Here is an 18,417-nt window from a genome sequence, read left to right on the forward strand (position 1 = left end):
GGGCCTATGTTGCACAAAACACAGTGGGTACAAAGCACTGCTGTTAGCAGAGGATCCATACATGGGGAAACTGGATTATTTTTGCCCAACTGCTGGAACAGCTGCTGTGCTTTAACTTCTCTTCCCAGGACTTGGCAAAATGACTGGCTAGTGAGTGGATCCCCCAGTCTGCTATCTTATTGTTTCTTATGTTCATTCTGCCCTGCATGCCACATCTAAATTCGGGTTTACCAACAAGAATTTCTATACTTTTCCCCAAGAACTAGAGCACTGCTTTCAAAACTTTTAGTTCATTTATATCCCTCTTTCCCCTCCCCAAATTTACCAGTACACCAAAACAATCTTGATGTGATCGTATAGATTGTTATATCAGGATTTGTTTTGTTTTGCATGGTGTTTTAACAATGTGCACATGCAGTCCTGCACATTGGTAAAAGGACACACAAAAGAATACTGATACAAACAGATAAAAAGAAATCACATAAAAGCTTACTTCTTTTGTGCACCTGCAAGTGTACAACTGCACTAGTAAAACACTGTAGGAAAATAATCCAGATGTATCTGTCCTTAAAGTCACATCTATATTGCATTTTTGCAGCATTTAATCAGTGCCCACAAACCTGTTTCCCCCCCTGTATTTTTCGCTCCATAAGATGCACCTAGTTTTTAGAGGGGGAATGCAAGAAAAAAAATATTCTTTAAAGCGAGTGCTGAGCAGAGCCTGTATTCATCCTAGGCTCTGCTCAGCGCTCCCTTTCACGAGCCGTGTGGAGCATGTGTGCGGCACTTGCAGGCTTTTCCCCAAGGAGGGAGAAGGGCAGCCCGTCACTCCCTCCTTCTCCCTCCTCGGGGAAAAGCCCCCAAGGGCCGCACACATGCTCCACACGGCTCTTTAAAGGGAGTGCGGCTCTTGGGGGCTTTCCCGGGAGGTGGGGGAAGGGACAGAGGGGCTATCCCAGAAGCTAGAACAGCAAGAGGGAGCACTGTACAGCGCTCCCTCTCACTGTTCTGGCTTCTGGGATAGCCGTGCAAAGCCTCCTCAGGGCAGCGGGATGAAGGCTCCCGGTGCCCTGAGGGGGCTTCGTGCGGCTAAGCCAGAAGCTAGAACAGCAAGAGGGAGCGCTGCGCAGTGATCCCTCTTGCTGTTCTGGCTTCTGTGATAGCTGCGCAGCCTGCATTCACTCTATAAGACGCACACACATTTCCCCTTACCTTTTAGGAGGGAAAAAGTGTGTCTTATAGAGCGAAAAATATGGTACATGAAGGAGTTGAAGAAACCATTGTTGGAGGCAGTATGCCTTGGAATACCAGTTGCTGGGTACTGCAAATAGAGAGAGTGTTGTTGCACTCAGGTCCTGTTTGCTGGCTTCTCAAAGGCAATTGGTTGGTGGCCAATGTGCGAAGAGAATTTTGGACTTGATGGAGCTTTTGGCTGTTCCAGCAGGGCTCATCTTATGTTCTTGTGCAGCAATAGGGAATTCCTAACGCATCAGCTTTTCTTCAGAACAAAGATAACACAATTTGAAACGCCAAAATCCACGAGGAAACTTGGGTGAGAAATAGGCCCGTTGTACAAGCATGGCTACCAGGCCAATGAATGAACCGACCCTGATAATAAAGGACAATGACAGGAGTAATGTTTGAAAGAGACGGGAATGTGTTGGTGCAAAATCAATTTGCACTACACCACCTCTGTTTTAGGAGGTATAAAAATTACCTAATAATATTTCCTTATGCCTATTTGCTTCAAAGTACCAGCTGTGAAAGTCTGAAAAGGCTGGAGTCCCTGTTTCAAAAGAAAATATTTAATTTGTTGATAAGGGGAACAAAGAAGCGGTAATATGGTGCAGAGATAGATTCATTATGGAAATTCAACCAGCCTTTTTCAAACCTGAATCAGCTCTTCACCAGGTGAAAATTAAATTGAAGAATACTCTTATTCAGAACTCTGCATGTATAATACTTGTGTCTTCGTAATGTTGTTAAAGCCAGAATTTGCATAGTAGATCATTTAAAAGCAAATATTCCTTATTCAGTTGTTGTTTATCATCATCATGGGATGGTGTTGTTGTTTAAATATGCCTTTAGCAGGTTTAGTAAGTCAGTGGCTCTCATAAGGTTCAGTAGGGGAGCAACTGTAACATGGCGGACCACTAGCAGTGCTTCTCTGGATTATCTCAATGATCAGGCTGGAATATAGGGGCTCAGGTGGGCCTTAAGGTATCCTGGGCACAAGTTGTTTAGAGCCAGTGTAGGTGTGTTAACAGAAGTGATAGCTGTCAGTCATAGACTAAGGTAGTGAGAATGTTGTGTACATGACGGTTTGTCGGACACATTACAGGATAAACCAAGTGAAGTAAATTACAAAATGAAGACAAGGTGTTAGGGACTGGGCAGAGGAGGAATGGTGGAGACCGCCTCCCCATTCTGACCCTTCCAGGGAGGAGGAAGAGGAAGACAGTATAGATTTGTGACAGGGGGTTGAGGGAGGTCACAGTTCAGAGGTGGATGAGGGGAAAAGTTGGGAAATCATGGGAGAGCCAGAGCAACACTTGGCTGACATGTTGTCATTAGTAAGCATTCCAGACCCACCATCTCCCAGAACCCGGCGAGCCTCAAAAGTAGGAGAGCAAGGAGCTCAAAGACAGAGGACACTTAATGACACCCATTTGGTGACAACAATTGAAGAAGTGGGAGAGAAGGGGTTGGAGAGTCACTTGGGACAATGCCATTATCCAAGAGGCTGGGTTCTATAGCCTCTCTTTGTAAAGATTGAAATAAAAAAGGACTGTAAGAAACTTTCCCTTGTTTTTATACTTTCCTGGGCAACCAGCTGGGAACCACTGAAAGCATCCTGACACAAGGCTATCGCTTCATATTAAATTGATATCTTATTTAGTTCATACTTCATTATCCTCTCATCTTTCTTTCTCTCTCTCTCTCTCCCCCCCCCCCCATTTTATACTATAATTCCTATCATCCTTGACCATTGGCCATGCTGGCTGGGCTGATGGAAGCTGGAGTCCAATATTATACACCTGGATATTTTAGTTAGTAGAGCATGAGACTCTTAATCTTAGGGTCGTGGGTTCATGCTCCATGTTGGGTAAAAGATTCTTGCATTGCAGGGGATGGAACTAGATGACCCTTGTGGTCCCATCCAACTGTACAATTCTATGATTCTGTGTTTTGGAGGGTACCAGGTTGGGTAAGAGTGTCTATGCCAATCTCAGCCTAGCACTGGACTGACACTATTCAGTTCCACTTAGTTTCTAAGACAAACTCCATCACAGAGGGGAACTACAGCCTTCTTTTCATTGATTTCTTTTTTTTAATATAAGTATTGGGACTTAACGTTGCCTAGAGTAATCTCATTCTAGCTGCTCCTTCCTCCTGCATTGGTATGGATGTTCAGAGGCATTTTCTTTATTCTTTCTTTGCTGAGGACTGAGGGTGGAATTCAATGTTGCATTAATATGATTGTTCCTTCAACACAAGCATTTTTGCTTGCTAGATGTAGGATTCTCTCCCCTCCCCCCACATAACAGTAGTAGTAGTAGTAGTAATACATTCATTCATACTCCGCCCATCTGGATTGGTTTTCCCAGCTGCTCTGGGAGGCTTCCAGCACACACAAAAACATCCAGCACAGATGCTCTATCTCCTGAATGCCCAACGTCGATTGGCGGGGGGAGGAAAGGGGTGAAAACTGTGTTGCACTACTGGGACTCATTAATTTGGCTCCTGCTAGTGCAACTGGGATCAGACCTGAGCATTGAATGCTGAGGTTTTTCCTCTGGATGGTCCTGGCCAAATTAATCACAACCTTTCTTTGAATTAATGTCTGAAATGTTCCTTTACTTTTTGGTGATTATCTGGTTTAGCAGTTTCTTAGGACTCCCCATACATAGTGTTAGAGGAAAACATCCTGGTCCATGCATATTAACCTAGAATAACTACCCCCCATCCCCGCATTCAGAATTCATCGTCTCAGTACTACAGTGTTACTGGAACAGAATATAAAAACAGTATCCTGGTGAACTCATCATCATTTAATGTGCCAGTATTGTGTTGTCTAGCAGGCGACTAGACTGGCGGGGAGGGGGAGGAATTCATTGCTCCTAGGGCAGCAGAACAGCTCAAGCCAGAAGCCCATTTCGGCTAACGTAGTTTGTCTCTGGGGTGCCATGCTGGGTTTGTGCTATTAAAATACGTTATGCCAGCACAACCTGTGACTCACACGCAACTCAACAACCACTTATGGAAGCTTATAAGTGGCTCAGTAAACCTCCTGGCTTTTGTTGTTGTTGCTGTTGTGAGTGTAAAAGCAGAAGAACGGTCAGTCTTATCATGCACTTTGTGGGAAACAGTGCATCGATTGGTAGGGTATGTTTAGTTCTGTACTTAAGTTGGCTTACAAAAGAGTAAGAAGAATAAACCACTTAATGCAAAATTAGGCATCTAAGCAGTTTGCAAGTATTTCAATTATTTCACTCCACAGTGTGGAGTGCTGATGCTCAGGATTCCATACATTCCATTTCTTTACTCCTCTATATGTTTTCTCCATCTTCCATCTCAACAGGCAGTGAGCATTCTGTGACTACTCAGCATGCTCAATCTTTGTTGGGAAGGTTTTAGATGTTTCCTCTCTTAAGGTTTCCTCGTCTCCAAGGTCTTTTATATTTATGCAAACCTTGGTTTCCACCAAGCCTGGTTGACAACTCCATCTTGTACCTGGGTGGTGCCATTCTGGCTACATAAACCGCAGCTTGCTATTTTTGCTCGTGGATGCTGCATGTTGTTTAAGTAATCTTATTGTACTATTGGAATGTGCTTTTTTGTATACTATTATATTTGCTACTGTTTTGCTATGTTATTATGAAATTGTTTCTGCAGTGTTTGTTTGAAATGCATCCCTATTTCTTTGTCGTAAGCCACTTTGAGCATGATTTTATTGTGTGGAAAAGCAGCTTATAAATAAAATGAACGAACAAATGAAATGAATGTATGTTGTAGATATTAATGATCAATTAAGAAATATGTCCTGATCATCAGAATACATTACTCAAGCAAATTATTAAAAGCACCACTGTGTCTTCACTTGGCACCACACAATAGAATTTCCATTACATGGATTTATGTTTTCTTGTATATAATGCTTTTTTCAAACAGAGTCCCAAATGGTGATTGATTTTTTGGGAGGTGGGGGTGGGATGGGGCAACAGCATCACAAAGTAACCTTTGTTATATGACTATCAGCAGCTGTGCAAAGTATGAGCTTACCTTAGAATTAGATGAAAACTTAGTCTCTCTATTTATTTATGTACTGATATGTTATTTTGGTTTGCTAATGTTTCACAAAACTAATATTCATCATAGATCATCGGTTTACCTATAAGCTAGCTAACAAGGTGATGCAAGGAGTGATTTATATCAAGGTGATTCAGTGCCTGGATTGTTGGCGCTGATAATCTCATATTGATTTCACTGTCTTTTTACAATTATCTCTTTTTAATAAGTAACGGGAAGATTCAAGACTCCCCAAAGGCTTAGTTAGCTTCTTTCCTTCATCTTTGAAAAACAACAAAACTGAACCATCAAAGAAGTCATAAATAATAAGGCGCACTAGGCAAGTATGCTTTGATATCTGGATATAAGACATTGGCTTAATAAATAAAATAAAAATAGAACACTTCATTGACTTTCATTATTTACGCAGGAGAACTTTTGATAACAACAAAGACAAAAATTTATTCTATGCACAAATGTTTGTATGAATATGCTGCATGAACACATCTGACAAACTGTGATGATGGATAAACCCAAAGCCTTCCCCTGCATAGGCTCACCTCTTGCTGCTAGGATGCTGGGACAAAGCAGCCGTGGATGATTCCCATTCTGGAAAAGGTAAGTCTGGTTGTTACCCAGATCTATCTCACAGCTTAAGTGAAACACAAGGGTTTCTGGTTAGGAAAAGAAGGGGACAATATTTGTCCTCTAGTCTTCAGGGACCTCACCTGTTCTCTGAGAATTCTCAAAGACTATACACAGAGGCTCTGAGATTAGACCTGCAAGCTCCTTTATTACCTTTGGGTGCAGCTCACCAGGTACTGGAGATTTGAATGCATTGACAGTAACTAGGTGTTCCCTTACCATTTCTTTCCCTGACTTGGACTTCAGTCCCCCACTGGCACCATTTATTTTGCTATCACCAGGTTGGGCACTGCTTTCTGTTTGGTTGAAGACAGAGGTAAAGTAGGTGTTGCGCAGTTCCACCCTCTCTGTGTCAGTCAGTAGCATTTATTTGTCTTCTCCACACAGAGAACTTACTACTTGCTTGCTCTTCCTCTTGCTTTGAAAATATATTCTGATTCTGATTCTTTTTTTTATATTTTTATTTTTATTAAAGATTTTCTTGTTTTACAGAAGTAAGTGTAATGTCTCTCGTATTTTTTCCATGTAACATTTTTACAAATCCGTTTCATTTGTTGAGACACTAGGAGGAGAAAAAAGAAAAGAAAAAAAGGGGTGGAGGGAGGGAAGATGGGTGGGGGGTGGGGTCGGGTGGCGATGTTTCTATTATGCTTAATGTATGTAGGGTTTGGTGTCAGCGTTGCTTGTCCTGTTCACTTGTGTTCCTTTGGTGGTGAGAGAGATGGGGTTGGCCTAGGGTGTGGTTGTTTGTTTGTGATTGGCTGTGGTGATCTTTGTTTTCGTGTGTGAGTGGGGTGTGTGTGTGTTTTGGATCAGGTTAGCCATATTGATTTGTATGCTGTTGGATTATTGTCATTGTCTTGTTGGGCTGTGTGTGTGATAAAGGTGAGCCATATGTTTGGTAATCTGCCCTAGGAAGGCATCATGCCCAAGTCTTGTATGCTTCCATGCTCCAGGTCATAGATCTCTTCTCAAGTGTACACATCCTTTACAAAAAGTGCTACTCCTCTTCCCTCCCAACAAAACAAAGTGCACAAAAAGCTTTCATAGGGGGAAATTATGCACCAAAATGTATAAATTTGTGAAAATAATGTACAAAAATGCATTATAACAAGGAAAATGATTGTAAATGTGTGTATATTAAGATAAATGCCCCCCAAAATTAGTACAACTCTTTATGAGGACTTATTTTTAAAGATTGCAAATTGATGTAGAAGTGGAATTAACTGAATTTAAGATTGATAAAATGAGACATAGAGAGAAACTGAAACTGTCAGATTTGTCAATCCCATGGCACTGGCTTCTGACTGCACAAGTATGTAGCTCTAATGGCATAGATTTACTATATATTCAGACTTCAATGACAGCAGGGGAATTTGGAGTGATCACATCCCAAACCAGTGTAAACCGGGGATAGCATCATTCTGCAGAGTATTTGACACTGGAGGAAAATGGCTTGTTTTGTTGTCAGATGGAGTTTGTAGGAAGAACCAGCTGAGAATGATGCTTACTGCAATTTCTAGCTGCTCAAAGTTGCTTATTGGAGCACAGAACTAAAAAGATTATAGCATTCAAAGGAAATAATTCAGAAACAGCAGATGTTCCATAAACTACGATAAAAAAGAGACAATGTATGCAAGTGCCTTGACTTGGAAAAAGGTATCTAGACAGCACAGCTGCTGTGAAAGCCAAGGGAGGTCGGCTGCAGAGTGGCAGCAAAATGCACATGCTATGCAGAGTGCTTAATAGGAAATTTCTCAAACGTGAGCAAAGAAGGGATCCAAGGAAATTAATCTCATGCGTTCTTGCAAGAAACAAAAAAGAAGAAGGGGGTGGATGAGCTGGGGAGGGAAAGGCAATGGGAGAGAATAATAATAAAGATGCAACAGAATTTTGAAAGACTTCGCTGAATGGTCTGAGGCCAGCCTATGATGCCTTGCAACTGGTGAGATAGACTGTGACCTCCTCCTCTCCCCCCCCCCGGTCCCCTTTCTCATCTGGGTTCTCTGTCAGCCCCATTTCCTCCAGAGAAATGGTGAATGAGAAGAAATTCCAAACAGCAAGAGTTTAGCGTCGCTCCCTTCCCATAATGCCTCTTGGCTGCAGCTGCAAAAATGTCCTTTGAACAAATCGAAGTGGGCTTTAATTCAAGCTTTCGGTTTGATTGATTTCATTTCATCTGCATCCACTAAATAATAGAGCTGAGATTTCAGACCACATCCCTCTTCAATTACCCACATTTACTTTTCTTTTTGTAATCAGCCCTCTCCTTCTTCCTCCATTTCTGGCTCTTCATTTTGAGAACCACCTTCTCAAACTGCTGTTGGCGCATTTGAAGCTTTATGGCATCAAAAGAAGACACTCAGGAAGAATCCTTCTCCCCCGCCCCCCCTGGATTTGCCTTTCTTTCATTTGTGGCATGAGATTTAACTTGCTGTTGCTTTTCAGATAAGCAATTTGTTTCCTGCTTCAATACCCCTCTTGTCTGTCTGCAAGGATATTTGGCAGAGACATTCAGTCACCCCTAGTGGCATGAGTGATGTGAAAATATATACATGCATACACACCCTCTATTGATGTCAAGCAACTTGTTCAGCTACGAAAGTTACATAATAAAAGTACCACACGTGAAAAGTTGCAAAATATTATTGTATATGTGGACATACAATTAATATAGATAGTACATTTTATTTATGAGTCCAGTAGATTTCAAACTACAATTAGGAAAGCTATTGCATATTTCCAGTAATTCCTGTCCTCAAATGTGGAAGCTTAATTCTTTCCATTAGCTCCAATGAATGATTTCATCCTGATGCAAATACATTCCTCAGAGGTGTGTTTTTATCAGGAGCACAGCAGGGGAAGGAAAATTACCTTCTGCACCTGATATGGTTACAATTACTATCACCCTCCCCGACCCCTATTTGTATGTTTAAACAAGGAAATGCATGTTAAATGCAAACAGAACAAATAAACAGATATGTTCTGCTGAAAGATCAGCTTCATCAGGCTCCCCCTTCAATAGTAATCTATCAGCAGCCAGTCTCTTCTTCTTCGGCAATCACTCGTAGCCAAATAAGATTGTCTTCCATGAACACAGTCTTAACAGTGAGTCCATAAGTGACTGTGGAGGCCAATTCTGGATCTACATGTCCTTCCACATTGGGGACATTGGTTTCCGGGCAGGAGCTGATCACGGTGTGGATTTGCCAAGCGTGCCTTCCTTCTAGCACGTTTCTCCCTTGCGTCCTGAGTTCGAGTGTCTTCAAAGCCCATGACACCTTTGGTAAAGGCTGTTCTCCAACTGGAGCGCTCGCAGGCCAGTGTTTCCCAGTTGTCAGTGTTTAGAGTACATTTTTAAAGATTTGCCTTGAGACAGTCTTTAAACCACTTTTGTTGACCACCAGCATTACTCTTTCCATTTTTAAGTTCAGAATAGAGTAGTTGCTTTGGAAGATGATAATCAGGCATCCGCACAACACGACCAGTCCAACAAAGTTGATGTTGAAGAGTCATTGCTTCAACACTGGTGCGCTTTGCTTCTTCCAGTAAACTGGTATTAGTTCGCCCGTCTTCCCAAGTGATGTGTATAATTTTTCGGAGACACCGTTGATGGAATCTTTCGAGGAATTGGAGATGGCAGCCAGTCTATCAGGCTACAGGATGGATAAATCCTGATGGATAGATGTTTGTCTGAGCTCAATGGGTCAATACATCTGGCTGTTAACCAAAAGTTTGGCAGCTCGATCCCACCCAGTGATGGCTGTGGGCAGAAGATTCTTGCATTGCAGGGGGTTGGACTAGATGACTCTTGATGTCTCCTCCAACTCTACAATTCTATGATTCTATGAGAAGGGCCATAGGTCAGTGGTAGAGCATTTGCTTTGCACACAGATGATCCTTGGTTCAATCCCTGGCATCTCCAGGTAGGGCTAGGAAGGGACCCCTGGAGAGCTACTCCCAGTCCGCCTTGACAACACCATTGGCCTGACTCCATGTACAGCAGCTTCCTGTGTCCCTTGGTTACCTGCTCCTGCCCCCCCCATCAAAGTGGTTTATCCCATATTGTCCACTGAACATATTTCTCCTTGTGTGTTCTCATCTCCCTCCCTGGGAATGCAATTACTTGGGCTATCATTTCTCTGACTACCTTTTCATTTCTGCTGTCTTTAGCAGAGCATAAAGCACCTCTGTATCAATGCAACAATTGGCATGAGTCAACCATCTGCACTACTGCACAAGCAGCTGTGCAGCAGCCCTGTTGATTTAAGTGTTGAAGCTTCTGGAGAGCAATACAGCCTGTTGAAGAAGTCCTGCTGGCTAAGTGACTTTGGATGATTCAAATCAGACAACACATTCTGGAACATGCCAGGGGCCTATTTTCAGCTGCCAACCATGAGAAAGTCCCCATGTCGCTTTTGATATACTAATGAAACAAGATATAATCCAGAGACCTCAACAAAAACTCTGCAATATTTTCATTTAAGATTTGCGTTCATAGTGGAATCTTGTGTTTGTAGTTTGTGTGTGTGTTCTATTCTCCAAAAGCGAGGTACTTTCAAGGGCTAAACATCTCGAATTCTGTTTTGTTCCTGCATAGCACAGACTTTGGTTGGATAGTGTTTTCGAGGTTACAAGCATGAGTTTGACCAAACTGCGGGAGGTAGTGGAGGACAGAGGTGCCTGGCGTGCTCTGGTCCATGGGGTCACGAAGAGTCGGACACGACTAAACGACTAAACAACAAAGCACAGACTTGGATCAAGACATTTAAAGTGCTGTGATACCACTTTAACCAGTCATGGATTCACAAGAATTTTTGGAACCTTTGTTAATGGTGCTGTGAATTGTTAGGAGGCCTTTCTTCACCTCCTAGAGCTACAGGTCCTAGCATTCCCTGAGAAGAGGGGATTGACTGTTGAATCACTTTAAATGTATGGTGTGAATATGGTCTAAATGAATCTGATCAAACTCACACAAAGAAGCTTAATTCCTTAACTCAACCTCTCAGTCCCTGTGCTTTAAAATCTGAAGGTCCCTAGATTGATCCCTGGTGTGGCCATCTTCAAAGTAATGGATCATATGGTGCTATCGGCTTAGCTGCCTTTGTCACTTCAAACTGACTAGCCCCTCTACTGGCTTTAGTGACTTGGCCTGTCAGCCAAGGATAAGGTGGAAGGATTTAGCCCTGCCTGAACATAAGTGCATCACAGAGTTCTTCTGGCACTTTCTCATTGATTTCTCTCCTCGTCTGAAAATGAGAGGAAGGGTCAGCAGCATATTAATGCTCTCCCTCAGCTTCATTTTCCATGGAGCCAGGTGTGACATGGAACATATTGCACCTGCAAGGAAAGAGGGAGGGTTGCAATCTGTCCAGAGGTGGAAAATATAGCTAAGACTTGGGGATGTATTTCCACTCTACTGACAAATCTGCTGAAGATGGAAGAGAGAAATTATGATCCCTGGAATAATGCAATGTGAATTTTTCCTCTTTCTCTCCCCTTTCCTCTGTGGAGCCCAGAGGCAACTAAAAAGAAAGTGGGATTTTGCCATCTAGCCTTTGAAATGCTTTAGATGATTGAGTGCTTTAAAACTCTGAATTTGGAAATTTTCTGAGGGTGTTTTTATTTAGCACCAGCAAGCCTGACCTCAAGAAAGCCACCTTCAGTTACCCTTAGCTACCTTTTCAGACCCAAGCAGATATTCCCTAGCCATTGGCCTTCTGCTTAGTTTGGGAGGGAGTACAGGTAGAAACCACTCCTACCCTTGACACAAAACAGGTCCTAATGGTTTGGACAGATGAAACATACCGTAAGCTTCTCATGAGTGTATTGCATATCTAACCCACACTCCCTGAAACAATATGCAAACTGAAATGCAGCCTTCCCTCAAAATTCACACTTCTCTGAATTTTGCAATGCAGTTCCCCAGTGAAGTAATGTGTACAAAAATGCACATGCTTGGGTAAAATGTGAAGAAAAATGCAAGGATGAGTGAAAACAGTATGGGAAGAGGGCTGCATATTCATATGCTGATCCCATTTTTAAGGAAAGGCCTATCTTTCTTTCAACATGCTGCCACCTCTCCTTGCCTCCTAGGATCTGCCTCACTCTGCTAACAGTAGGGACAGCCTTGTTAGATGCTGACACATTCCCATGTACATTTATTCCTTTTAATTTTACTTTCCCCAAAGGAGTTTAGGGAGGCATATGTGGTTCTCTCCTGCCCCCTATCCTCACAACAAGCTGAGATATAGTCTAGGTTGAGAAATATTGATTGTTACATATCTTTGTTTGTTTGTAAAAGATGTAATATATATATATTTTCTTTTGTATAATTTTGCTATTTCTTTGTCTGCTTTATTTTTGTTTTCTTCTTTGTCCCCCCCCCTAAATGTTCTTTGTGTGTATGTGTTGATTTTAAACCAATAAAGATTAATATTTTTTTAAAAAGAGAAATATTGATTGATTGGCCCTGTGAATGTTATGGCTGATCAGGGATTTCAGCCAAGACTGGATCTAAACACATCAAAAAAGCATTTCAGGAAAACGCATTGTAAACCTCATAATGGGAAATCACATTGCCGAAAGATGGAACTCCACAACACCATCACAGTGTCACAGTGTTAGAACACATTTAAAACACTTTTTTAAAACTAATGCAGCTGAGTCCCAAGTCTCCTTGGCCCTAGACCAGCACTCTGTTCTCTTTGCCATATTGGAGTTCTTTATTTCCTCTCTTAATGCATGAAAAGGCTTGGGTGACCCTTACATGGGAAATCTCCACTGAAAAATATTGGATCTGAGTTGGCATCAAGTGAAGCAAAAGCTTTGATGATGATGCCTGATGGTTTGCATAGTTAAGTAATGACTTGAGTCATCAGATGGTGAATGTGCATCTGTGAACCAGCTCTTCTGACGCCTATGAACATGTATATAAAACTGACACAAGAAGTTGCCAGCTCAGGGTAGTAAACATAAAAGCCAGCCCTAGGTGATTTCTCTAGTCCACATGCTGGAAAGAAAACTCTTTCTGCTATTATAGCTATTATGTTCATAGTGTGGCATGATTGCTGTGTTGCAGTGGCAGCAGAGGGAGGGAATTTGGATCTCTTTTGTTCCTAATATGGAGGCTGAAATGGAACAGCTTCTTACTGGGGACAAGTTTCACGGGGCCCAGTAATCAGAGGAAGAAATAAAGTGGAAAGAAAAAGAAAATGATTGAAATGGAAACAAACCTGTAGCTTTCTGCCCAAGGTGTCTGGAGGACAGAAGCTTTTATACGCACATTTGAATTATTCAATTCCACCCCCTACCCCCTTCATGCAGCTTCTATTCTCTCCTTGCATTTAAAATCTTCTCCAAACACATCATCTCAAAATGTCAGCTTAATAAAAGGTGCCTTGGCCCGGAAGCCCCTGTGCGGCTTTGTCACTTTGCTTCCTCTGGCTTCTTGTTCCCCAGCTCCAAATGCAAAACCAGGCTAAGAGCAATTAAAAAAAGAAGAAAGAAAGAAAGAAAGAAAGAAAGAAAGAAAGAAAGAAAGAAAGAAAGAAACCACCAGTGTCCTTGAAGCACCTGGCTTACAGTTTGCTGACTGTCCTAGATTATTATTGGATTCCAATGCGGAAGAGCTGACAACGTTTAGGGCTCTCTGCCTCCAGTATCATTCCTAGCGTGGACATAAATGATGGCAAAAGCATCACCTGCAGCCTTTCTGGGTTATCGAGCTTTTGTTAAAGTGAGGTTAGAGGAAGGGCTGTAGCTCAGTGGTAGAGCCAGGCACATGCAGAGCTCGTTTGAGGTCTGGGGTGGAAGTCTTCTTCTTGGTATGACAGCATAAGTCCAACAGGCCCCTGGTGCCCCCCTCAGCTGGCTTAGCTCTCTGAGGCCCAGGGCAAGTCTACCCAGCTGCCCTCCTTCTGCATGCAAAAGGCCCCAGATTCCATCTCCGCTGGAAGGCACCATGTTGGCTATCTCTGTTTTATATGGTCATCACCAGAGTTTATTGCACTGCAAGCGTTTTCTGTGTATGAAAAACAGTTATTTGCCAGGGTATAGGTAGACATGTGAAATGTCCCCAAAAAATGTCTTCCAGGGATATTTCCTCTTGAAATCTCCCCTCCTAGGGAAGTCAGATTAGCTACTTAATGGAAGAACTAACATCCATAAACCTTTTCATTTCTCATGGCCAAGGGAGATAATCTTTTGCTAAATAGGCAGTGAAGAGCTAGCAAAGCAATCAGCAGCTTGGCTGGTGAAGATTCCTGTAAATAGTACTTGGGGGAGAAAACATTTTCACCAATATAACACTGCATAATAATATCAGGAAGACTCTGTGAGCTAAATAAAGATTTCAGGCAGGAGTTTAAATAGAGGACCTGGACTGTGTATATTTTGATCTTGGGGATGTCACAGGAGCCCCAGAACAATCAGTTTCCATCCCTCACCTATATTGCCTTTGGCCTCATCCACCAGTCACCGATGAGCAATGGGGCAGTTGGTCAATCCCCATATGACTTCAGGACACAGGACCGCCACTGAATTTAAGAGGTAATTTCAGAAGACTCAGCACTGAGATTGCACTTTCCGCATCCGATTGCTGTAAGAGTTTTAAACACAGGAGAATGGCTGTAATATATTCTTTGGCATAGCTATTGATGAGGGCACAGGGGCTGGAATGCAATAAGGGGAAAGAGCTGAGAAGGCATGGAGTATAAAAGGAAAGCCAGGGAGGATGCAAGGATGGAGGGGTACAGCCAACCAGAGAGGAAATGAAATAAATGCATTTGACGCTTGCTGCACATAACAGCCCAGCACTTTTAATGAAATGCTGCAACATGTCACCAGCTTAATGTGTTGGTTCTTGAAATAAATATTGTTATGAAACCAACAGGAGTCTGAGACAACTGACTGCATTGGTTGGCACTCAGCTTCCCAGATCTTTTCTGAGATGGAAATTAAAACTCTTGTGACATGGGTTCATCATTCACAGAGGAATCCTCAGCAGCTAAACCCTTTGCTGTCCAAATTCCCTGCTGCCCTGCCATCTTTGTAGCCTCTAGCTTTAGGAACCTTGTTCAAATAGAACCCCTGGGTGGGAGTCAACTAATTAGTCCCATCAGTAGAAGCCCACACAAGGACTCCAGACCTCTACACTAGATAAGCAGGGTAGGAAATGAAGTCAACACTTGCAGGGACATTGGGGGGCAAGGTTTGCATTTGCCCTCTCTCCCTATTTAAATCTTGCATGTTGTCACTTGGATACCTGCACTATAATCTAGCATAAATCTGTTCAGCATTCTGAGGACTGGAGTACTCAGTGACACCTCATGAATTAAGGACTCACAGCAGCGGATCTGCAAACCTTTGGAGAGAATGAGAGAGTGGGATTGATTTCCAGGAAACAATGGCGTAGTATGGTGTGTGTGTGTATGTGTGTGTGTGCCAGAGGGGCCATGGCCCGAGGCACAGATTTTTGGGGGGCACAAAGCAGGCACCCCCAGTATGGCCTGTCCCAGCACTCCTCTCCTGGGGTTGGAAGAGAAACATTCTGTCTTTTGATCTGGAGGGGCCAGAATCAGATGGAATGCTTTATATCAAGAGAAGGAGAGAAACAATGCCAGTTATATTGATTCTTCCTGATGGTATCTTGTGGGTTCTAAAAATAGATTGAACACAGGGGAAGAGAGTGAGAGAAAAAGGTTAACATTTCCTGTAATGCCGAAGTGATAACCGCAACGTTGGATGTCTTATTACACAAGAACAAGAGCCAGTTCATTCCAGACTTTATGGCTTCTCTCTACCTCCCCAAATGAAGGTACAGTGTTTCTTGAGTAGTCATGCTTTGCAAGTTTGCAGTTGGGAACAAAGCAGCTAGGGGGGTAGTGGCCAATGTTCTTGGTTTTTCTCTTTGATGCAGTTTGGGGTGGGCAACTTTTTTAGCCCTGGGGCTGAAATGTATGCAGTGATCGGTGGGTTGGAGACTAGGGATTGCAAGCCAGTGGGCATGGTTGGAGCTAGCTCCCTCCCCATTAATGCTCATCTCACACATATCACATTCGAGTTACAGATAGGTAGCCGTGTTGGTCTGCCATAGTCAAAACAAAAAAAATTCCTTCCAGTAGCACCTTAAAGACCAACTAAGTTAGTTCTTGGTATGAGCTTTCGTGTGCATGCACACTTCTTCAGATACACTGAAACAGAAGTTGCCAGATCCTTCTATATAGTGAGAAGGTGGGGAGGGGTATTACTCAGAAGGGTGGTGGGAATGGGTGATTGGCAGATAGCGTCAACAGGCTCATCACAGCTATCTGCCAATCACCCATTCCCACCACCCTTCTGAGTAATACCCCTCCCCACCTTCTCACTATATAGAAGGATCTGGCAACTTCTGTTTCAGTGTATCTGAAGAAGTGTGCATGCACACGAAAGCTCATACCAAGAACTAACTTAGTTGGTCTTTAAGGTGCTACTGGAAGGAATTTTTTTTGATATCACATTCGGGGAGAGATAGATTCATACCGATCATCCCTGCATGTTTATCTCCCCATTGAAATTAAGAAAAAGATTGCTGTCCTTGCACTGCCATTAGCTGCCCAGGGACAGTGATCTTTGGTGGATGAAAAGCATAGGGAGAAGAGATTAATGCCTCCCAACAACCCTTGTGATGTATGCAAGAATGCTGCCCCTGTGCTATTGTTAGCTATGTAGGGACACCAGCTTTCTCCTTGCTGTTCAGCTTATGGTGGAGCAGCTGGGAAATGAGGAAAGACCAGTAAGTCTTCCTGGGGCTTGGTAGGCCACAGGAAAAGCAGTTAAGGGCAACAGGTTGCTCATTCCTGTTTAACATCACCAAAGCCTGCTTTTACTCAGTGATTTTGGGTGTCTGTGATAGACTGTTGCTTTTATCATGTTTTTGGTTTATTTCCCGCAACTATCTTTCCGTACCTCCCAAGTAGGGGAAATTAGTGTACATGCACATCATCACATTTAAGGCTACTTGAATATATACTTTTCCATGAAAACATATTCTAGGAAGCCGGTGGCATGGAAACCATCATCTTGTGGGGGGAAAATAGTCATCTGTCAAGTGTCCTGCAAGGAAAACTTTCCTTGTGTCATATCTGGGATATGTGGGGTGGGGTGAGCCAGAAACCAGGAACCATGGGACTAGTCAGGACCCAAAGAATAAGTTGAAAGCACAGGGCAAGCATTGTCAAAAAGCAAGAGGCTAGAGCAGTGTTCCCCAACCTTGGGCCTCCAGCTGTTTTTGGACTACAATTCCCATCATCCTTGACCACTGGTCTTGCTAGCGAGGGATGATGGGAGTTGTAGTCCAAAAACAGCTGGAGGCCCAAGGTTGGGGAACACTGGGCTAGAGGATAGGCCAGGAGGCAGGACCAGAGACTAACCAAGAGTACAGGAATGCACCACAGGTCAACAAGACCTTGTTGCTCAAAGGAGTTAGGTCAATGGCCAGGGCTGATGGAAGTTGCAGTCCGAAACATGTGGACCCTCCGGGTTGGAAAGGCTGTCCTATAGTGGCTGCCAATTAGCTACTAGACAAAGTTCAAGGACCTGATTTTGGTATACAAAGCCCTGCACACCTTGGCACTAGTACTAGAAGTGGCACAGGGTACTAGAAAGAATATCTAATTTCTTGCATGCATACCCAATCCATCAGTGCACTTCACAGGTGAGGGATTCCTGCAGATGCCATCTTACTAGGAAGTCTGTTCCTTCCCCACAATGTAGAAATTGTGGCTTTAGTGTTGGGGCACTTAATCTTTGGAATGCTCTCCCCTTGAATTTTATACAGCTAATGTCTTTGTTGTCTTTCCAGTGCCTACTGAAGACCTTTGTCTGCCATCAAAGCTTTTAAGTAGAGATTCCCACCCCCATCTGCATCTCTATTGGAATTGTTTCTAGATTTTTTTATTTTTATAATACTCTAATTGTTTTATTGTTTGTGTGTCACAAGGGTGGGATTAAAAAAAATAGTAAAATAATAATTGTAGTAATAATACTTCACACAGAATCTCTGCACACTCCAGAGGATTGTGGGGCATATTTTGGTTGGCGTAACTCAGTAGCCATGCCTGTTTGGCATCATGGTTAAACTACATTTTATTTATTTATTATTACACTTTTATCTCACCTTTCCTCCAAGAAGCTCAAGGTGGTGTTTATAGTTGTCCCTTTCCTCACAACAACCCTGTGAGGTAGATTAGGCAGTGACTGTCCCAAGATCACCCAGTGGTTCACTGGGGACTAGAATCCAACGCTCTAACCACTACACAACACTTGATTGTTCCCATTTACAAATAAACGTAGCTCCTGGGTTCTTTATCCATGACAAAATACAATGTTACTAGCATCCGAATATATTCTTGATGTGATGTGACATCATTGCTCAGCATAGAAAATTAACAATTAAAATCAAATTAGCGTCTCTTGTGAAAGTGACATAAAGATACGAGTTAG

Source organism: Podarcis muralis, chromosome 5 (genome assembly GCF_964188315.1).
Source record: "Podarcis muralis chromosome 5, rPodMur119.hap1.1, whole genome shotgun sequence".
NCBI lineage: Eukaryota > Metazoa > Chordata > Lepidosauria > Squamata > Lacertidae > Podarcis > Podarcis muralis.